We start from the raw sequence: 22681 nt of genomic DNA on the forward strand, positions 1-22681 counted from the left end.
GCATTAGTAAGCACATTGTAGCACTGCATTGAGAAGTACTTATTCAAAGGTTTTTTTCGGACAACTGGTAGTCTGAACTTATATATCTTGAATTGCCTTTATGCACAATAATGAAACACTTCATGTATATCTGTCTTTACTACACAAGTGTATAACTGGGGTTTTCTCAGTCACCTGGACAAAACTGCTGAACAGTCAGACAGTGCAGCAAGCACTGAAGGGCTTTAATGATATGCAGAAAACATGCATAATTTTGAACTATAGATCTAATCCTCTGCCATGAGGGAGCAATACAACTTAAATATTCACATAAGTGCAGGCCAATATAAATGTATGCAGATGGAGAGCATCCCTGGAAATGAAATAGTATTTCTTATATGTATCCCAAAACACCCTGGTTCTGACGACACCTTCAAAACATACATTTGCCCCACACACCATACATGAATGTATTGTCTTGACAATATATTTGCTGCATCTAAGCACTGATGAGGTTTACAGATAAGACTAAAAGCATGAGGGGATTGTGAGGCCTAAGAATCTGTTTCACTCCAATTCAAAAACCAAGTTACTTTGTGTGGTTGAGGTATGCCAGCTCAGGGGCAGCACAACAATATTGCCAAATCTGTGACTCATAGACAATATGTACCTAATTTAGAGGGCAGTATAGAATGAAACCCTCATAGTAATTACCCGACTTGCTCTGTACACCATGAACCTAGCTATCTGTTCTATAAACGATTTATTCCACCTTTTGGTTTTGCGGTGCTACTTCCTTTTTTGAAACTAAGAAACTCAGCGACTCATAAACAAGAACTGACCTACATGCATTGAGAGACACTGCAGTATTGCTCAGCTTTTCATCTTCCTCCTTAACTAGTGGCTGTGGTGATTTGGCTCTAAAATGCAAATAGACATGTTTAATAAAAATAACACAATGCACACTCATCTGTAAAGACACTCTTGTTTTTTATCCATACTGACTATACTTGTTTTCCTCAATATACTCAAAGTATCCACGGCCATGACCTTCACGTGGCCTCTCAACACACCTCTTCTTGTCTCCCACCTTGGCGTCTGATTTAGAGTAGCCTACAAAAGAGTAGAGAACACCTTGAGGAAAGATAAGGATGATTAGCCCATAACCTCTGCCCACATAAGGCTGGTTTTTTTAGGTAATCGGACTACCATTTCATGAGGTAGAGAATGGAGAGCTTTATAGTTTACAATACCGAGCATCTAGAAAGATTCAATAACCAAGTACAAATTAGGTCTGCAGAGTGGCTCCCTTAAAATAAACCCCAAGTATTGAAACATTGAGGAATTATGTGGCTCCACAGAGAAGTAATCAAACAAACCTTTTCTGTACTAGAGAAATGTATCCGGATAAAGGAAATTTGTTTGTTTTAAAAAGGTAGAAGGTAACTTAGCGGTAAGTGTTGTTGAAGAGAGACGAGGTACCAAAGCCACCTCCATAAACAGGCCTTCCAGACACCAAATGAGGTGCACAAATGAGCATATCCAAAGAGCCTGAGCTGCCCCACCCTCTATGGTCACCATTTTCTGCAGCGTCGAGACGGGTGTTCAACTACAAATGGAGGCACTAACACCTGTGCCCCATACCCCACTACAGCATCATGCGGTCACTACCTTTCCAACACTCCTGTTGGACCAGGGCACGGCTGGAACTTGCCTATCATTGCAACAGTTCACCACCGACTTATGCACACCATGCATCCATCCCACCACACTCACCAGCGGCTGTCTTCACACTAATTGGTTAACTCATTGCACTGCTGACTGCCACACATCATCTGCTTTGTCTCTTCAGGTGGAGGCATGGGAGCCCAAAATGTCACCACAATCCTGATAGGCATGCTCCCTCTGGGTTCAGGAGGGACTTCGCATGACTGGAGTGACAAACTGTAAACTGGGAAGCCCCAAAAAATTTGAGACCCGCAGAAAAAAGAAAAGGTCCACATTGACACTCAGGCCCACCTTTGATTGTAATAGCCTGAGAACTCAAAATGTATGCAGCCCTTCCACAACAAAATTACATTCCGACTAAAATAAACAAGTAAAAAGACATGCTGCTCAATGAGAACAAATGCACAAACATCTCTACACTGCATAACCAAGACAAGGAGGAGCTGATAACAAATCGTACATGTACAACAAACAAGAAAGAAAAAAAAATAGTTTCAGAAAAAAACCCTTAAACACACTGGTGGGACAATACCAATACTTAGTCCCTGCTCCCTTGGTGTTAACAATCAATGAAATGGAGGGACAGAAAACAAACATTACTCACTAGAAAGAAAGTATTTTTAAATGTTAATCCGAGTGACCAATAAAAAACGAATAGGCGGGCTCTAAGCCCATACAGTATATACAGCATGACTCAAATTGGCAGTGCATGCGCGCTGCCTATGCTTTACCTAAAAAATATGGTGGTGGCTCAGATAAAACAACACAACGGCACAATAAACGTTTCACCAAAGTAGAGGTACATATGGATAGATCTCAAGTTGCAAGAAGCACAGGTGGGAACGTAGAAGGGGCCCTGGCAGCACACCAGACATTTCTAGTGTTATGGAAAGAATCTTACTGGGAGCGAGATAAACTAATTGAAGAGGTCTATAAAATGTTTGCTTTTGGCACTCAAAAGACCCAGAAATGACTGTTGCTAACATAACCATCACCAAAGGCTTTATCATGAAATATGATGTGCCCTTTTGTAAGAGAAAATCCAATCATGGAGGAACAGATATTTAAAAAAAGGGACAGATGCAAATTATAGAATTCGTCATTAAAATATGTATCAGATGTTTTTGTTTCTTTTCTTCTTCGATTTATTTGACACATGGTATAAATTCGGGAATTGTAGTTATATCTTTGCACAGTCTATGTTGAATATTTAAAGATGCGGTCCGATTACGTTTTTTCCTAGGCATACCTCAAGCCTAGCTTTAATACTAATACAACTTTATGGTTACGCATTCCAAAATGTTAGCCCGTCGATGCTTCTCTTGGATGAATATTGCTTTAAAAACAAACGTAAAATAAAAAAATGTGTTCAGTGTTTCCAAGTTCCCGCAAATAAGATTTCAAATAAACACAAAAATGTTTTTATAGTGAAGCATAGTAAGCTCCTCTTTAATTGTCAGTTTCATAGTTTTGCTCCTGACTTGACTTTGCAGCAGCTATTGTGTTCCCGGCTGATCTGCCCACTAGTGCTGCTGTATCTACAAAGGCATCATTTGATGTACCTTTGATGCTCGAAAACAAGATTTTCAATACCGTAACGGTTCTGCAGCTTCAAACCAGACAAGGGGATGTTACACCAATGTTTTGAAAAGAAAGTTTAAAAAGTATCTTTCTGACATTGATGCGTACGGTCTTCTTTACACATAAGAGAGCGAAGTGATTGGTTTCCTCTGATCTTGCATCTCTGATCTGACATCCATATCGCTGCATCACTTCTTTTTGGAGTTGTGTCTTTTGATTTCTTTGGCCTAAAAGAGACCTGACGGCACAGACTTCTGTCAAAAAAGTCATGCTAAGATTACACTATTGCCTTCCGTGGATCGTAATTGCTCCATCTACTTCCAACGCAGACATCATAAGTGTTTCTCATGTGGTATGTTATTCTTTAGGGTTGGCTATCGAAACGTAGTGTCCTTTCATCAAGAGGCTATTTGCTTTGATGCGGCGTTTTGTGTGGAGCATGCTATTAAAATGGCCGCTGGGCTTTGATTCGCGGGAGGAAAAAACGAGCGAAAATTCCATAAAAGTATGGCCAGATTCTAATTTAAACAGCAACAATAGAAAGGACAAAAACATTTAAATTTAAATGCTGTCATAGATGGGTTGTGCTGGAGAAACAAAAAACAAACTTTCAATTATATCTTAAAATGCTTCCCTTGGTTAAGGCTGTTGACAACAAGTTTTCCGTATTAGAAGGGACAGTCTCGGAGGTAAACAGTTGTGTGCCTGGATTGAAAGGGAAGGTGAAATCAATGAGATCACATAAACAAAGGAATGACAAATTATTCTCATTTTGAAAATCCGAATACACAGATGACTTTCTGCGCTACTGGCAGAAGTGTGGAGAAGGAAGCATAGTTTTCAGAGATTCCGAACTTCACAGGCGAAAATGAAAGAAAAAGTGAGCGCTCGAGGACCGGGGCAAACATATCCTTTCCAAGCAAAGCAACACGGGGTCACCTGACACTTTGTAGATAACAAATGCGCATAGATGAAAGAGCTGGATGTCTCGAATTGATAGCTAAAACGCATCAGCTGAATGCTGGAGCCAAGGAATAATTTATTTTTCACAAAAGAAGTATTTACTAGTAACGCAAGAAAGGTAAGAATAGATAAAACAGAGGAGCGGTTTAGAAGACAGTGACAGTGTCAGGGTAACCTCGTTTTACTAAGCTGTTCTCCAGATAGTGACGGATGTAAGACTCAAATAGGATTCTAAGACTGAAATGCATTCCGTGCACAGCAAGAAATTGAGCGTGACACATGGATATTACTATATTCGAAAGTTCAATGCTCACTAATCATAATACCTCTATACGGCCGCTTTAAACGCTATGCAACGTGCTTCAGGAATGTGTTGGGCATGATTTGTCCTTTCTCGTTTGCTCAATGCATTTTCAGTTCTTGTCTACTTGAATAAACCTGATCATTGCTTGTCCTGCTGCATGTAAAATTGTCTTCCCTTCAACTATTCCAAACGCTTCCTATGGCTTTCAGCCTCGGATGGTCACTTACCGAATTCCAGACAGGTGGCTGCCACAGTCTCTTTTAGGGAAAGTACAGACCACCATAGAGACAGACTGTGCTTCTATTGAGAGACTAAGCCCAACAGTTAGTGCTGGACTTTTCCCTTTCGAGCAGGATCAGTGGTCTGAGTGGGCGGGATCGGAGTGGCACTACCTGCATACTTTAATGATTTATGAAACACCTTTCCCCTTCTTTATGTAAAAAGATAACCATTCTAGGAAGGTTATTTCGGATAGTTTAAATGCCTCCGCTGGAGTGTCATCCAGTGAGCCTTCTGTGCATGAAATGAAAGCAGGACAGACAGCTAAAAAAGTATTCCTGCCAGGTTGCATTCTTGCCTGAAAGACTGCAAATGTGAGCTAGGAGTTAATCTGCAAATGTAAAGGATGCTTTGAAGATGGAGATTAATTGCCCTAATCACTGGAAGCTCTGTTATAACAAAGATTTACACTTTTTGAATAGTAGTGCAAGGTTATCAACTCGGCTCAGAAGTGCATGCTTTCAATTGGAAATGTATTTATATCACTCTTACTGCACCAGGAGGTGTTGAAGGGAGAGTAATGTAAAAAAGTGCATCAGTACACTCTGGGTATTACTAAAATCTGTATTTTGGAAGAACCATTGTATCTTAAAACGTTTGCATATTCTGTAGCAATTTGTCTCATACTGTGTAATGTAAGTTTAAAATAATTAATTACATATTCACCATGCTTTCTGTCACAGGCTGTGATGTTGTAACACTAAAAATACACTTCACTCCTCTCCATTGCAGTGAGCAAGACTTAATTCTGTTGCTCTCTGCTTACACCCAGACCTCTGCAGTTCATTAACTAATGGAGGTTTCATAATGTACTATATTGCTTTTCCTAACGATTAGCGCATTTTTTACAAATTTATTTTTGAATTAAGCTGCATGTTATTTTATATGTAGCTTCCTAATAGTGAAACGCCAAAAAAGGTTACAGAATATTGAATTTTTTTAGCAACACCTTTGACTCCGCCCCCCATGTTCCCTGACTCTGCCCCCTACTCCATGCGGCATCACAGTTCCCATATGTTTTTTTAATGCACTTCCACTGCTGAGCAGGACAAAGGCTGATCTGCATATGGATGAAATCCGACAGCTGTAGTATGCTGGCAAAAAAATTGCCAGAGATGCAGCAGTGAGTAATTACCAGTAGATGAGAGAATTTCAAAGTTTCTATCAATTGCTTTTTTATTTTCCCATAGATAGTAAAGTGCAACCATGCTCTGTAGCCCTTCCTCTTTAAATATCAGCACCTGAGGTGTGCCAGTGCTTCTGTCATCATCAGGCATTGTGCCAATAAAAGAACAATCTTATTTATAACAATCAGAGATCAAAACTTTGTTTCAAGGTGACTGCTTGTTGTGTACTAGGCTTAATTTGCTACTTTTCTACTTGTCTTATTGTCAGCTCCTGTCATGATTGGGGTGCCAGTGCCATGTCAGTCCTTGGGCTCAAGTGATGTGTCTGCACCACTGCCCTCCACTCTAAAAGTTCTGGTCTTTCCTGGATGGCCCTGCTAGATGGCATTCAAAGGCTCTTGAGTAAGGATGACTGCTCTATTTGATCCTTTGTACAACCTCTCAATTGGTCTTTTGGGGCAGACTGGCATTATTACTGCCACACCTCCACTCACAGATGACTTGTCCCTTGCCCTACTTTTATTTAAGAGCATCCCCCAGCTTGAGTATCCCTTTTGTCTTCAGAACTGGCATATCTGCCGCAATGCCATCCAGATGCACTCAATCATTTGCATAATATTCTGCATCCTCAGGTTAATTAGCCCATGACTTATGGTATTCCAGTCCATCCTTTTGTAGAATGTATACAAGGCTATGTTCAGTTTTCTACCAGATTTCTCTACTGTGCTGTGGATTTTTGCTCCCCTCCTTCAAAACCTGGGGATTAAATCTGACCATCTGCTGTTTATTGTCCTTAGAAGCCTAGCCCCGAATAGATCCCCTTTCATGTCAGAGAGCAGCAGCTTCCTGCCAGGGATGTTAGATCATTGTTGCCAAGATGTACCACCAGAATGTCTGGCCAACTGCTCTTTGCAAGCAGCTCAGGTACCCTTAGAAGCAGCTGGGCACATCACAATCATAGGATGCCAAACCATTTCACCCCCATACAAATCTCTTTGAACGCTTTTTTCTTGTCCACCCATCTCAGGGCCCTTGTAATGTAGTCCCTGCGTTCTTTGCTCACTGCTATATATAGAGAAAAAATGTGATTAGCAACTTCTTGAGTAAACAAAGTCTTGAAAGTCTAATCGGCTGAGCTTCATAAGCCATTTTCAGCTGTATCCCCACTGTGGTACTCACTCCTACTCTCCTAAAGGAATGGGTGGCAAGCATGCTGCTGACAGCCCAATTTTGTCTAGGGCTTTTTGCATAATTTCCTTGAATTGTAACTAGCTCAAGGAACAACCATCCATACGCTTAAATGTAGGGCTACTCTGGGTAGGCTGATGTCCATGTGTTACCTAAGCTGGCATACTGGGCACTGTTGAGGTTTGTCAAGGCAATCTAAGCTGATTCGCTGCCTTTTCCTAGTTGCTAAATCTTTGGTTTCCTCAGGCTCATTATCAGGTGCTTGGCATGTCAAACCATGTCCTCTAGCCCGAAGCGTGAGTCGCATGCTTATGTTTTGGATGGGGCCACCAGCTCACTTACTCTGTTGGCCACAAAATGTGTCCCTAAACATTAAAGTTTGCAAATTGAGAGTGGATTACTGACCCTAAAGCCCAAGAAGAATGCCTAGCTCATTGCGACTGACAGGAAGCCTGCTGTCGCTCTGTATACCTTGAAAGTGGAACTATCTTTTTATTGCTGCACTTGGGGTGTGATTCTCTGAAGCCTCCATGCCCCCTTTCAGTTTTGCAAAATCCACTACTATTGCCTGGGGCATGTGTGCCAATGTCTTGCCCTTGCCCACTCCTAGGCTCATTTGATGAACTGCTATAATCCTTAATATGTTTGACCCTTCCCCACAGGTCTTGATTGCCCTTAAACTGTCTGAATGTGGCTTAGTGCTTACAGAACCTAGCAATTGAGTGAGGTGCTAGGGCATTGGTGATTAGGTCAGATCAACAAGACCTCACAGCTCTAGCAGGACTAGTGTCATCTTTTCATCTGTGTGAGGTGCCTAACTTCTGAGCTTACCCTATTACAACTGAGAGAGAGCATTTTTCACTGAACTAACTGTGCCAGATACTTTCATATCTCTTATTTCCATGTTTGCCTACCGTTGGAAGACTACCAATTGCATTTTAAGGCCCACCACTTTTGGGAGTTCACAGCCATATTGTTTATGAGCTGCTCTAGGCTTTGATAATCTTGCCATAATGTCATCTGTTTGCTACCCAGCTCCTCTTTTCACATGTGAAGGGCCGCCACTATGAACAAGAGGTCAAGGAGGGTGATATTCTTTGTGATATTCTTTGTTCTGCCCCGGGTTACTGGAATTATGCGGTAGGAGAGGGCCAAATTATGTGGCAGGGTTAAGTAGATTATGCAACAAGAAAACACAAATGATGTGTCATAATGCAGTACATTTTATAATAATATTACTTCTTTAGTTCATCATTTTTAAGTATGGTAACACTGTTTGAGCATTGGCTGCACTTTATTAGTATAAGATTAACACCCAAATATAGAAATAAGTAACAAAAGGGTGACCAAGCCTGTTCTGCAAAGGGTCTTCCAGTAAACAGCAACATGTGTTGCTGCATGTTTAGTAACTTTTGAACCGTTTGAGCTAGAAACAATTTATTTTGTTAAAATCTGCAGATTATGCTGTATATGATGGATTAATGATGGATTATGAGGCTAATGCAGCAAATCTATTATTATACAAAAACAAAATTGAAGCAGCCACTCAATTGCATATTTCCTGTGGCCCTGATTATGCATTACAGTTTCCCGGTTCCATGCCACTCATTAGTGCACCAAGGTCTGTCCAGTACTGCCTCAAACCCTTGCTGACCACAGCAACTGTGTACAGCTCAAATTGCCACAACAAAACCCACTGCTCCATTAATACCAAAATACCTTTCAAGTCAGCATAAAACCTCTTCTAGATCAGAAGATCAAACCTATCTCCTGCTTTCAAGGTTTTACGTGAGTTTAATGATGATTTACTTGTGCACCCTTTATTTGCCACACAACACCTCAAGGTTTGTGCAGCCTACCTCCAGAAAATATGTCATGTACATATTATCAACACAAACCTTTCTCTGAGGGAACACTATGGTCCATACAAGTTTACCAATAACAAATGTACCATAGGAGCAAGATTTAAAGATTATTGACTCTGTGTCAGATCAGAGACCAAGACGACGTAGGTTGTCAACCACATTGGTAGTCAATTGTGTATGGACTGTGTTGATGGTCAGCTAATCTTTGGTTGAGATTAGTTTCTACAAACAGATCAAAAAGACTGCCATGTGGACTACCTATGCTCAAATGTAGCCATTCCATACCTAGCACTGTTTGAGGAGGACAACATGTATTATGAGGTCAGTTGAATAAGACATTTAATTGTCTTAGAAAGCCCAGTAAAACAACTCTTATTGTTCTACAAATGGTTAAACTCTAAATGTATTGACATTAAATAAACTATAAATTATAATACCTCTAAAGTCAGCTTTTTGGATTTAGGAATAGCAGTGGCAGACAGCCAGTTGCACACTAGACTTCTCTGAAAAACAACAAAAACATGTTATTACTCTGTAATAGGGGTCATCCACATAGCTTTAGAGACAGTCTGCAGCTCGTCCAATTTTTAGACTAAAATGGAGTTATATAAAGAGCAGTTACAGGTTCAGAGAAGAAGATGACTTAGCTGAACAACTTACCCAAAGTTGTTTGTACACATAGAATGACAAATAGAAATAGATAAAGACTCTGTTTGTGAGTAAGTGTAAAGATTCAGCATCAAAGTCAGTGTGCATGACCGTCTTTCAACCTGATTAATATTCTGAGAATATTTATAAAAGAGCACTGTCATCTTCCTAATTTACATGATTTTAGGATACTAGAGTCCTTCCAGGCAGAATCACTCTCCCTGTGAATTTGTTTAGGGATGTCTTGCTTTCTCAAGCCATTCCTGGGATTGCCTCTTTAGAGTTCTGACATTTCTTTTTGGAGCCTGCAGAGCCCAAAGAGTGAATTAATTTTTATACTCAAGAATGTAAGTGTGGTGATCTGGCACACTTTCTTGTCTGTTACGGGTGCCGTGCCTACCTTTTCTCTAGGTGTTTGAATCACAATCACTCAACCACAGATACATCTATGCATAAACTCACACACCCAGCTACACACTTATGCATACACTGACATACCCAGAGGCACAGGTTTGCAAAAACTGTCATAGCCAGGCACACACTAACACATATACTGCCACATCCAGGCACACATTCATGTATACACTCACACACCCAGGCAAACAATTATACATGCTCTCTTATAACCAGGCAGATACTGATGCAGACACTGATACACATAGACACACTCTGACACATACACTGACACACCCAGGCACACTATCATGCATACACTGATATATCCAAGCACACACTGATGCATAGACTGTGACACCCTGACACACACTGAACCAGACACTGACACATTCAGGTACCCACTGACACATACATTGGCACAACCAGGCACACACTAATTTATACACTGATACTTCCAAGCATACACTGATGCACGCACTGAAACACCCAGTCACACACTGATGCATATTCTGACACACCCAGACACACCTATGCATACACCATCACACCAACGCAGACACTCATGCATACAGTGACATGCCCAAGGACACACATCCATACACTGACATACTCAGGCACACACTGACGAGAAACTGACAGACGCAGACACACACTGATCCATACACTGACACACCAAGCACAGAGTGATACAAACAGTGACTCACCCAGGAACTCTCTCAAGCATACAGTATCACATCAAGGCAGACACTTGTGCTTACACTGACAGACACAGGCACACACTGACGCATTCACTTACATAGCAAGGAACACAGTCATACTCTAAAACACTCAGGCACACACTGATACATACACCGGGAAACACAGACATATATTCATAAATACTCTGAGACACCCACATACACATTTACCGACAGAGTACCACACCCAGGCACATAGGGCTTGATTATGACCTTGGTGGATGAGATACTTCATCACAAATGTAACAGATATCCCACCCACCATGTTACAAGCACCATAGGATATAATGGAATTTGTAATATAGCAGATGGGACATCTGTCATGTTTGTGATGGAGTATCCCAACCGCCAAGGTCATAATCAGGCCCTTAATAATGTACATACTTACCCATCTTTATACACAGTCTCACTGAAAAACAGACAAGAAATCATATCCACATTTTTACAAACACATATAACATGTCATTTTTCTTTCTTAAACCAGAATAGGTGGTCCCAATGGGAATTGTTTTTCTTTTTTGGGGGAGTTTTCGGGATTTTTTTTCACAATAATTTGTTTTTGTTGTTGTTTTTTTTTTGTTTTTCTAAAACAAACATAAAAACTTTCTCTTTACAACAAAAGCATGGAAATTGTGCATTAACTAGTACAACAGCAGGATAAAAAAACAATCGGGGTTGTCACACATTGTAATAAGTTCAGGACTGACTGCTCCCCCATTCTTAACACCTTATTAAATTATTAACAAAACTCGCCCAACATGCCAGACTAGGGTACTCAGGTTCGTGAAGACGATGGTGTTGGTGCAGATAATATACTTGCAGGAAACACTTCTCCTACTACAGCTATTGATGTTCTGGTGGCATCACGCTCCCTTTTAGCTAGTGCCAGGTGTCTCATGTGGATCATCTTTAAGTGTTTAATTATATTGGTAGTACCACAGAAGTAATTTTTGTCAGTTTCATAAGACAGTATTTTGTTGCACAACATGCATTTTACTTTTTGCACTACTATTTTTTTTCCCCAAAGGTATTGTTAAAAACTTCTAGGCTATGCTCTACTCTTTTGCTTGCAGATCTTCATCAGAAGAAGAGGTGCCATCAGGAATTGGTGGAATCTGACTCCCACAAGCAGATGGAGTATTCCCTGCAGCAGATGCTATCTTTTATAAAAGGGAAAAAACACAAAAAAAAACAAAATTAGCTGGGTATAAGGAAGTGTGGAAAATCACAACCACCACCAAATGATCAATAAAGGAGGAGGGTACTTCTTATTAAACTGATTGAGAACTGTTTTTGTTTTTGTTTCTGTGTTACATGGAACTTGCAAAGATGTTGCAGCATAATCTCAACGTCATCATGAACCCTGGAAAGGTATTGGAACAAAAGTGAAGACATTTTTTCAATTGTTTTATAACTATTACTGCTATTCTACAAAAATACTAACCTCAAACAATATTTATTAGGTCTCTTTATATGTTTTTAGCTACTGCCTAAAACACACCAGGATCCATGAATCTCCAGCGGATCGGGAATTACGTGATGAGAAGGTTTGTGACAGATCCATGACTCCCCAATTTTTTTTAAAAAAATCTACTCTAAATAAAACACTGCTGATTGCTTACATGGCCATTTCTCACTTTTCCTCTCAAAATATTGTAAAAGACAGGCTCTGCATGGCTCAAGGTTGGGTGTTTATAGGGGGATGGCTGCAAGTGGGGCTTGGATTAACGTAAAGTAATTAAAGCTACTAAACATCAAAGACGTTTAAAAAAAACATACATTTGTTGAAAAAACAGGGATTACAGGGACATTATAGTTAGGAAAAAGAATTAAAAACATGAAAATTCACTTAAAAACAAATGTTATAGGGGGTCATTATAGTTAGTTTAACATTTGATATGTACAAAACCATGGAAATTCAGCAGTTATTGTTAATTCACCTAACTATAACTTAGGCCTTTGCAATGCACTGCTTATGACCTTACATTTCCCCGTCACCCATGACATGGTCAGTGACATCACTGATGACATCTCAAATGACATAACATGGCATATTGACCGGAATGGTTGTACTCCAGTGCCCCTTCCTTCTGCCATCAAGGTCTGTTATATTGAGACAGCCTACCTTGACTGTCCTGCATAGTTGGTTTCTTGCCGCTGTCCCTCTTTACCCTGCCCTTCATGGTCTGTTGTGCTGCCTCTTCCCCTCTCACCTGCCCAACGTGTTCAGCCTGTTGCCTCTGCACCCTCCTCCCTGCCTCAATTTTCCAAGTCTGTGCCCTTAACCTCTGCCTCCACGCAGTATTATAATGAACAATTAGATTGCTTAACATTCTATATTTATCACAAAAGTGTGGCACATCTGATATCATCTTGGTGTATTCAAGAGCATTTGCTTTAGAAATTGTAAATATTCCATAGAAATTATGGTTACTGCTCTAAGAAACCTAAATGAGATCATATTTTCTGAGTTCTCAAATAGCAACAAAACACTTTTAAATTATTTGCTATCTTTATGTATTTTTATCCAGTTGATCACTTGATTATATTTTACACTTAGGGGGAGGGTGGGGCGTTGCGGCCAGAGCTGCAGACTTTGCAACTGGGGAAACAGGTTTGAGTTTCAACATCAGCTCAACATCCTGTGATTCTGGGCAAATCACTTAATCTTCCCATCCCTTAAACCAAAATGAATGTGTTCTTGTGTAATGTAAATGATGCTCAGGTAAAGCACTCCAACATCTTCGTGTCAAGTCTGCACTATATAAAACTGCAAAAACAAGTGTTTTGCACACTTCTGTTATTGGGCTATAATTGGACTATATGTGGTTGATATTTTTGCTACATTTCAGCTCTTTTTTCTCTGGTGGCAATCTTGGGGGACCTATTTGTTATGAAGCTCTCCAATTTCCTCATTTACTGAAGTATCCTCAGTGCTTTCAGTTTTCCACTTTGATTCCAATAGGATGGTGTTCAGATGTGCCACTTTGAATTCCGAATGTTAACACTCTAGTTGCTCATTAGAACACTGTAGTAAAGCTGCTAATTGCCAGGGAGTTAACTGGCACTCTCCTGCTGGTGTTGAAAGTGCATGTTTCAGTCTACGTGCCACAATGTTTCAATGAAATAGAAGAGGAAGATAGTTGAAAACTCACTTAACATGTGTCCTAATTTTTCTTAATGCAGCCCTTACCATAATTCTTATGGCAAAATGAACCCCCTCATTTTGTTCCTTTCTAAATGATATGTTTTCAGTTTTACCAGTTTGATTCAATAAAGATGGCTTCAAGTGTGCCACACTTTTGTCATAAGTAAGACTGTTAGCGCTCCAGTTGTTCTTAAAAACACTCTGGGAGGCTGCAGTAGAATCCAAGCGGATCAACTGACAGGCTGCTCCTGTTGGAAGTACATGTTTTAGTGAGAATGTCATACGTCATTCTTATCTGGCTGAAAAAAATAGTCAGCAATAACTGGAGTGAGTGGGCCTGAGTAAGTGCAAATTGCTATGTGTTCCCTTGATGATGTGAATAATTCTATAATTCTATTCTTGTTTTTTCACCCCACAGCCATTTTGGTCAGTGTCTCCCCACAGCATACTACATGGAGGGGTCTCCTCACTGTAGGTGACATTTGTTGGCTCATAAAAATGTTTCTGTATGCCTTAATGCAATGTTTGACTACAGGGGCACACACCCCAAACTCCATGAGAAGCCTAGTGGTTAACCAAAATGGATGAGTCTGGTGGCGATAATGCTGATATGAAACCTTTTAAAACATATACCTGCATTTGTGTCTTTTGTCTCATGTGTTTGCATTGAAATCACGTTTTCGTTCTCCATATTTATTCGTGTTGAGGCCTATAAATGCCCACTCCGTGTGACTCAAGTGGGATTCCATACACCTACATATTTATGCCCGTATACATCTAACTGTGTGATTGGTGCATGTCACACTGAGCTCATGTTAGCAGCACATCCATGAGCTCCGATCCGGACCTATAGCCTCAATGCCTGGATTGTTTTGACCACTACCAGATGAAATACAGTTTTGCACAATATGATACACAGTAGCACTGCTGAGTTTGGTCTTTTTCTCTCTTTTTCAGGTGCCACAATTGTGCTCCATCTTGAATTCATTGATTAGCACTGCATGTACGAATTGTCCATTGATTGTTGATAGAAATACAATTTGACACAAGGGCAATTGCATGGTTCTCATCCTGTTGAAACCCTGGGACCTTCTAGGCCAGTTATAGGGGCTGATCCATGACAATGGCATAGATGAGGGTCTTAGGACCATAATAGCCTGAAGAACCCCCCCTTTTTTAATTTAACCTTTACCCACTTTTACTATCAATAAAGGTGCACCTTTTTTAAGTGAGGTATTTTTCATCTTTAGGATATCTGCAGGATATCAAGTGCTCCCGGAATTCTAGTAGAGACCACCCTGGCTTCTAGGGTCTGGGATGGACTTAATGATGAAGCATGCCACTATTAGTGTCGATGAGGGTCAGATATAAAGAAAATAAATATTTTCTTTCTTGTTGTTTTTCTGTTCTGACTCTTGGGAGACGTACTAGAAATTACCTCAAAGGAAAGCCCTACCTTTGCTAATCAGATAGCACCTCTTTCACATGTCTGTATCTGGTCAATGGCTGTCGCAAACCATTGATACATTCTTCTCAGAATCATAAATTGGGGTGATGGGAGACACCCCTTTCATACCCTTTCCTACATGAAATTCAGACAGGATTGCAACAGCCCTTTTATTACTCAGAAATAATTTTCTAACCCATTAAAAGACTTTAGCATAGGAAGAAAAGGCCATTTGTGGTCGCACACATTGTGGTTTTGTGAATCTCACCCAATGGTGTATCTGGTGTGGTGCCCCTTCCATTAATGCTCAAAACATTTTTTAAATAAGGTCACTGAGCACTCCATAAGCAAGCAGTTGTTGTAGAAGAAGTGACCTTCAAACTAATAACCCAATACCTTAAATCTGTCAGTATGCACTGGGAGCAGGCAAAAAGTGAATTTAATATTCGCTTTTGTTATTGGAGCGCCTTTAATTGTCAACCTGGCCAAGTCATGGCTTTGTCTACATTAGTGTAGTCTATTGAGCATTGTTCTAGGCCAATCCAGTCATTCACTAGGTGTGCTAGGTTATGTTTTATCCTATATTGACCAAACTCTTTCTTGGGAGCCAGTCCTAGGGGTGACGCTATGAACTCTGAGAATGCATCTCTTTGAATGGACCTGCCACCCTGTCTAACTCCCACTCCTTTGCGACTATTTCTCTGGTTACACTTGTGTTTCCTAGTACCAATTTGAGGTTTTTGCTGGGCATAACATTGATTAGTCCTGCATAGTGGATGGGGAAGCCCTGCTGAAAACCTTTCAATAGCTGAATTTTCTATTCTGTGATAACCAATAGAGTACTGCCTTACTCCACCTTTGACTCTCAGTCACCTGCAATGACCCTCATTTGCTCCTAACCCTGATTTCTTTTGGATTGGGGATTGGACATGGGGTGCCCCTAATGGTCTTTTGTTTTTTGAGGTGGTCTTTCTTAACTTGTTCATTTGTCCACCTTCACTCAGTAGCATCATGCGCCCTTGCAGTTGCTGAATGTATGACTCAATTTGAAGGACTGCCCTATGTGCAGCCACCTCTTTCATATTTCTAAGAAATGACACTCTCCTCTATTTGCCTTTTGCTTCCTCAATAAGGCTTGTTTTTTGCTGGAGGCTTGTACTTTTTGAATTTCCCTTTAAAAGAGTTATGCTGAAAAGACTGATTTGTTTTTGCTACCCTTTCTCTTGCTGCTACCATCTTGTCTGTGTAACCTATGATACCTTTATGATACCACTCCATTACCCCAATGTCTGCATTTTTACCTAAAACCTTTGTCGTTACTCAGTCAAGCATCCCTAAACATTCTATAGGCTTTGAGAATCTTATCATCATTGAGTTAGAGGGACAGTCTGCTGAAAGGAAACCTCTCTACAACTATTCAAGCTAGTAATCCAAGGTTTTCAAGCCAGTTATCCAGGTTATTTATTTCCTGTTCCTCTTATTCTCCCTTTTGTCTTCATCCTTATTTTCTTTCAGCAGCAACTCCATACTAGCCTGCTTTATCTCTAACAGCATTAAAATATCTTAAGTAGTTCCTATGCCAATTTTTTTCACCTACTGGGGGATCATGCTTCATGGACCAGTCACCCTCTTGATACCACTGGGGTTCTATAGGTGATGGTCTCATGTAACTGCTTACTGCCTGACTTGAAAAACTGCTGACCATCAGTGCCTCTTTGCTTCCCTATGCTAACAGTGGAATAACAATGTGTGTTTGTGCTATCCTTGTTGAGTCCCATGATAGGCAGTCCTGGTGGGTGCCCCATTGCCCTGTTGACTTCACCTGCCATTATCACCATAATCTTGTTGTTTGCGCCAGGATGCATGGTCACTAACGTATTGACATGAGTGGGATGTTGAAAGACTGCAGCCCTTCCATGCCCAAACAATTCATTTGTGTAAAGAGCTAGTCCTCTGTTCATTTAGCCTGCCTCAACTGAATTTTCTTCTTAGGCTGGTCCTATTTCTCCAGGTTACCCAGTAAAACCCAGGGTACAGTCACCTGCAAGTTTGGCCATGAAACCAAGCTGTGTCTGAATGCTGAGGAGTAGTTGTGCAAGGTAAATTAGTTTCTGCTGTGCCTCTACCTATTGATCTTCAACTCGTGGGTAGCCCATCATATGTGCCATATTGCTGTTCTGTCACACTGCTAACCTTATCCCCCATGTCCATCTGATATCTGAGGGTGTGGATTGATGGTATGTACCCCGCCTTGTTCCATATCACTCACCCATTGCTGTGTATCTAGTTGGCCAATTGCCAGAGACTGTCAGAATTTGTGCTGCCATAGGCACTGCTTTTGCCTTCTGTTGAGGAACCTGCTTAAGCTATTTGCAACTCCATGCTCACTTACATTTCTGCTCGTGTGCCACAAAGACCTGGAGCGATGTCTTGTCACAGTGACACACAGCAGACTTCATACAATTGACCTAACTCCACCACATATTCATTTTTCACCTGCTCTTTGTCTCCTCCCTTGGCTTCTTCCTTGATTACCTCTGCTCATGCTCCCTCTCTGCTTTTTCTTCAGTGGTAGTCAGTTTATTCAGTCAGTCAGTCAATTCAATTATATTTGGCAAGCATAGCTACAAGAGATAGAAAACATTTATATAACAATGGGATATGGACATGAAGGCAAGTTTAATTATTAATCATACCACAATATCTTACACAATATCACTCTATAATTAAACATAAACAAGTCACATACTGTTTATTTATAACAATATTAAAACCTCTAAATACAAAAGAACATTTCATTTTCATCACTAACAAGGCCACTTAAGCATAGGTCGTAAGACACTACATTACAACAAATCTCGTATCGATATTAAAACATTCAAGAATGCAAGAGAATAAAAACAATATATATGATTTAAAAAAAATGCACAATAGACAAACAAACATGGACACAAGTTAGTTGCCCTAAACAATAATATTCCATCTTGTATAACCTGATGTTTTGTTGGCATAAAATTTAACCTACAAAGCTGCCCCAAGCCTCGGAAAAAATAGTAAAGAAAAGGTAAATGAACAAATGATTGTACAGAATGACTATCACACAGAAAAGGGGTTAACTTTCAGGGGTGGCTCCTCCATAAGAACGGAGGAGTGTCACCCCTCACCAGCAGCATCAGCTGCAAAACCTTTACAAAAAAACTTTTATAAATTAGGTTAATTATTGTTTTCTTTGAAAGGGGCGGGACCATGGGGGTGACATGCACTGAGGGGGAGTGCACAGCACTCCCCCTCAAAGCGCATGTGTGTTTGGCCGGCTGTCTCGGGCTGGCCAAACACACATGTGCACAGGGCTCTATCCAGCCCAGCAACCTTGATGGGTGCTTCCAGCGAGTCCTGATGCTGCTTTGAGCAGTGCCAGGATTGGCTGCAGGGCAGGCTGGGAGCCTGTGCCCACACCAAGAAGACAAAGGAGCAGAGTGGAATGGCATGACAGCAAGTAGGTACGTTTATTCTTTTCTTATTTCATTTAATTTTAATCCCCCCCATTCTCTGCATGCCACCCAACCCCTTCTGCGCCACGTGAATCACCACTGGTAACTTTGAACACAAAAACATTTCAGGTAAGGTAAAAATAAAAACACTGAACTAAGTCAAACCTGACCTTCGTTAAAAAATCTATGATAGAAATTGGGTTTAAACAGCAGATATGATTCGATATTATGAGGCAACAGGACAGGCATAAATTCAGCAATAGAGGATGTAGAAGAGTCAATTGAAAGTCTGGTCTCCCAACAATTGTCTAAAAATATTTGTTTCAGTTGGTCTTTGAGATTAAAGACTTCAGGAACTGGGGAAGAGAAAATCTCAAATTTGCATAACCTATGGAATCCATCTCTTACGTAATTAATCCATGGGATTCGAAGGCCAATCATCAAGCAGAGGCAATTAGAGGTAACAAGATTATTAAACGATTTCATAAGTTTTCCCAACATCGAAAGCCAGGGGGCCAAGAAGCTAAATCTAATAAAGTCAGTAATATACACAACTTCCTAGTCAGTGACAAACCAGACCAGGGTTTCTAGATGGGACAGAGTGTACATAAAAAAGTGTTCTCTGGTCTTTGGATCCTCTCTTGATTGGTAAATGCCCACAGCTCAGCCCCAAATGCCTCAGTTGAAATACATTTGCTCTTACTGATTTAAAAAAAAAATGTTTTGTTGGCTTTAAGCCCACTTTGGCTGAGTGTTTACATTTGGCTTCCAAACATCTTTCAAATTGTTGTGATCTAACACTGATAAGGCTATGCTATTTGAGACCAGAGTCCAATGGGAATCCCAGCTGAACAGTTTTAAATGTATCCTTTTGGACTGAATTGACAAAGGAGGACTTTGGGCCCGTTTAGGTCTTGGTAGAGGGGTTGCTCAGTCACAAACATGATGGATATCCTGACTGCCGCATTATGATCTCTATAGGATATTATGAGATCTTAATATTACAGACGTGATATTCATCACATTTGTAACAGAGTATTCCCCTCCACCAGGACCCATCTAGAGAAAGGCCTTAGGTCACTCTAAATTGTCCCTCATTGTGCTTCCAACAATGCCATTTGTCCGGGTAGACCTTACTTTACTTGTTTATAGGTGAAGACAAGCTGTTACGCCTCTGCTCAGCATCAAACTTGAACCTTCTCAGGTGTGAGGGAGGTCACACAGACAGAGCCAGGTAAGCAGCAGACCTCAGCTGTCCATTCCCAAAAGGCTTACATTTTCATTCTGTGTGGTGGGAGTGGTTGGGTCATTTTGTGAAGCTTTACCCAAACTGCACTTGATGTGCCATGGAAAGTGTGCTGTTGAAAAGACACTTGGAGTGAAGGCATTTGCAATTCTTATGGTTCCTCTTGTAGTGCCTCTTCCTGGATGTGTGTCTGCTCAGACTCTTCCAGGTACTCTCCTGTACTATTCTTCCATGTTGTCTGGAGTTTTAACGGGCAGTAGCATCACCAATGCAGGTCTCTCCCCAACCAACTTGCCTCAGCAGTCTCCAGCTGGCAACTTCTCTTCTATTGCTTTTTTATAGGATTTTGTGCTCTGTTTGCATGTTACTGATGTGGACCATCATGATCCTACTCAGAACTAGCCATTCTCCCTGCTGTGGTCTTTGTTCCAGCAGGACTCCAGTCAACATCTTTTAACCTGGGGGATAAATGAAGTGCAAAGTCCTTCGACAGCAGGTCAATCCTGTTTAATTAATGATGGTGCAGCAACTGCAGTAAGGCATGTTGGAGGAGTTATTCAGTCTCTTTTGGATGCCACCAGTCACAGTCACTGGCAAGTTTTTTACTACCTACCCGATCCATTTGGACCTTCCTTTTCTCCCAGGCTTTCTCCCAAGTCTATCTTCAACTTCCGTGTGGATGTTGGATGTGGTCACTGACCACAGGGCAGGGCAGCTAGTTTCTCAGTGGTGTTAACACTCCTGCCCCGATGCCTGCTTTGCAGATTGTGGCTTCACTCATTCTATTTAAGCAGAGTGTGCATGTGCAATGTCAGTTAATGTATTCCATCTACCTTTCAATCAACAAATTTTCCCTTTATCTGAAACTCTGTACTTGTAATCATTTATCATTGCTTCACTCATAGATGAGAATTTGACTCTATTCTGAATTAATTTCTGGTTCATTCTTCTCTGCAGAAATTCTGCATTCTGCTCTTTAAGAACCTGGATCATAGCTTACTGACAGCACAGCCTACACGCATAACAAATGGAACATTTAACCTGGAAAGTCATTCTGCCTTTCATTACAGGCCTAATGTTTAATGCAGAAGCTCCACATTTCATAATCAACAATGGCAACAGAAAATGTAGTAATCCTATCCCTCACTAACTTTCCCATGCCCCATGCAAATTGCTACATAGGTGAAGCCAGTGAATTTTTCCATTACAGAACATGTTTTAAGATCAACACAACCAAGCGAGTGTAAAAGCATGGTCTATGTTCATTTGGTAGGGGACATATTGCTCTTTTGGTATTCAGGGGGAGCACAGAGTGTGTAATAGACAGGGGTTAGACACTCCTTTTAGTAATACTGTTGTACAAAGTGGGTTCCATATACGTAATTCCCATGGAAGTTTTGCTTTTGTCTACCCAGTTTTTAACTTTTACTGTGAGTGAGCCTCACTACCTGAGTCTCACTCTCAGTAAATTTTAAGTACTTGGAGTCATAACCACCAGAGTCCACCTTTTAAGATATGGCTGCTGCTGGTCAACTAGGAAAAGAGGCACTGGACTGGTTACACATCAACAACACTCCTGTGCACACGTGTGGGGAATGCATATGTGAGACTACCATCTTGCGCAGCCTGTTATCTGTGTACAGGTGACCTGGCACAGAAGGGACTCTTTAAGGAGTGGTACCTACCTGAGGTAGACCTTAGATCATGAGTGGCAATTGATAGTGTAGGTCTGTAGTATTTAGTGAAGGCCTGTGGTTTTTACACTATACTTCACATTATAGGAGAAATCTAACCTAAAGTACAGCAGCCCATATTTATACCTTTTTAGTGCCGCATTTGCACCGCTTTTTGACGCAAAAATGGCGCAAACTTACAAAATAAAATTGTATTTTGCCAGTTTGCACCGTTTTGCGTAAAAAAATTACGCAAATGCGGCACAAAAAAAGTATAAATATGGGCCAGCTTTTCTCTACGTAGGCCTAATGGATCCATCAAGGTAGCAATCTAAGGGTAAACATATAGTCCAAGTGTACATTCACATTACTTTGCATCATATCTAGACTTCTTATGGCACTCTAAGAATTGTCATGTTTGCTTGGCTAAACAAATCATCAGATTCCAGACCTTTGTTTTTCCTTGTTGCCCAAGTTAATTTCTTAATGTCCAGCAGAAGGATCAATGCCCCTCCCCACACACCTGAGAGCCATTAACAGTGTTTGTCCAAGTTGCTAGGAGAGAGAGGGGTGGGGAAGAACTATGCATCTGTTAACTAGCTTGTCACACTGCACCTAGACTAGGGCAGCACCAAGTCCATAGAAACACAGCCTTTGAAATCTTGGTGGGAACAAGTCAAGAAACTGTGTCAACTGGGGGCAGAGCAATGGTTCTCAGAGAAGCTCGTTCCACAGACAACTTGAAGTCACCCTGTTGGAATGTCTTAAACTGCTCTGCAAGAGGGTTGAAACAGGAGTGGATTGATGATGTGGCATCATATGACTGGCCAGGGATGCCTAGCATCTAGAATTGTCCAACCCTACTTAAAAATCTGTGCACA

The sequence above is a fragment of the Pleurodeles waltl genome, chromosome 2_1 (assembly GCF_031143425.1).
Source record: "Pleurodeles waltl isolate 20211129_DDA chromosome 2_1, aPleWal1.hap1.20221129, whole genome shotgun sequence".
Classification (NCBI taxonomy): domain Eukaryota; kingdom Metazoa; phylum Chordata; class Amphibia; order Caudata; family Salamandridae; genus Pleurodeles; species Pleurodeles waltl.